The sequence below is a fragment of the Gavialis gangeticus genome, unplaced genomic scaffold (genome assembly GCF_001723915.1).
Source record: "Gavialis gangeticus isolate Ggan-Ray unplaced genomic scaffold, GavGan_comp1, whole genome shotgun sequence".
NCBI lineage: Eukaryota > Metazoa > Chordata > Crocodylia > Gavialidae > Gavialis > Gavialis gangeticus.
In genome coordinates this window covers 111,349,182-111,349,944 of record NW_017729025.1, presented here as the reverse complement: position 1 = coordinate 111,349,944, position 763 = coordinate 111,349,182, and the positions used below count along the sequence as shown (strand labels likewise).

Here is a 763-nt window from a genome sequence, read left to right as displayed (position 1 = left end):
AGTTCCCTGAGCCCCGCCAATCCCTTCCCCACCCACCCCACCATCCCAGGGGGAAAACAAAACAAAACAAAACAAAAAACCCTGGCACTCACAGGCAGTTTGAGCTGCTCTCTGGGTCACTGCCCCCCGCCCACACAGGACAGTGTGACAGCCCCAGGAGCCCCAGCCTAGGGCCCACTGCCCTCTGCTGCCTGGGGGGGGCTCTGCCAGGAGGCCCCAGAGCTCCCACAGCCCCTGCTTGTTGAGTAGAGCCTTTTTTTTTAAGTGCCAGAGGCTGGGGCAGGGGGGCAGCCATGGGGCTGTGAACTACTTCACTGTAAGGGTGGCCAGAGCCTGGAATAGGCTTCCCAGAGAGGTGGTGCTCTCACCTTCCTTGGAAATCTTCAAGAGCAGACTGGATAGGCACCTGGCTGGGGTCTTATGACCCCTGCCACTCCCAGTGCTCGTTCCTACCCATGGCAGGGGGTCGGACCAGATGATCTGTCTAGGTCCCTTCTGACCCATTGATTCTATGATTCTGTGGGGGGCTGGGGGTGCAAGTGGGGGATGAGGCCAGGCAGGACAACCATTGGGGGGTCTGGGGGAGCAGGAAGGGGCTGGGCAGGGATGCCATTGAGGGGGCTGAAGGAGCCGATGGGGGATAGGGCCAGGCAGGGCAACAATCCAGGGGGAGCAAGCAGGGGTGGGGCATGTGGGCCATGCAGTGGTGGGCTGTGACCCATGTGGGGGGGGCCGTAACCCCTGTGGGGTGTAGCAGAACATA

The 763-nt window shown here is 61.5% G+C and overlaps 1 protein-coding gene across 1 annotated transcript in view; it reads left to right on the top strand.

Annotated features, from left to right (window-relative positions):
- Positions 1 to 763, top strand: part of NAT10 (N-acetyltransferase 10) — a 67,713-nt gene that overhangs the window by 492 nt on the left and 66,458 nt on the right. The gene's annotated exons all lie outside the window — the stretch shown is intronic.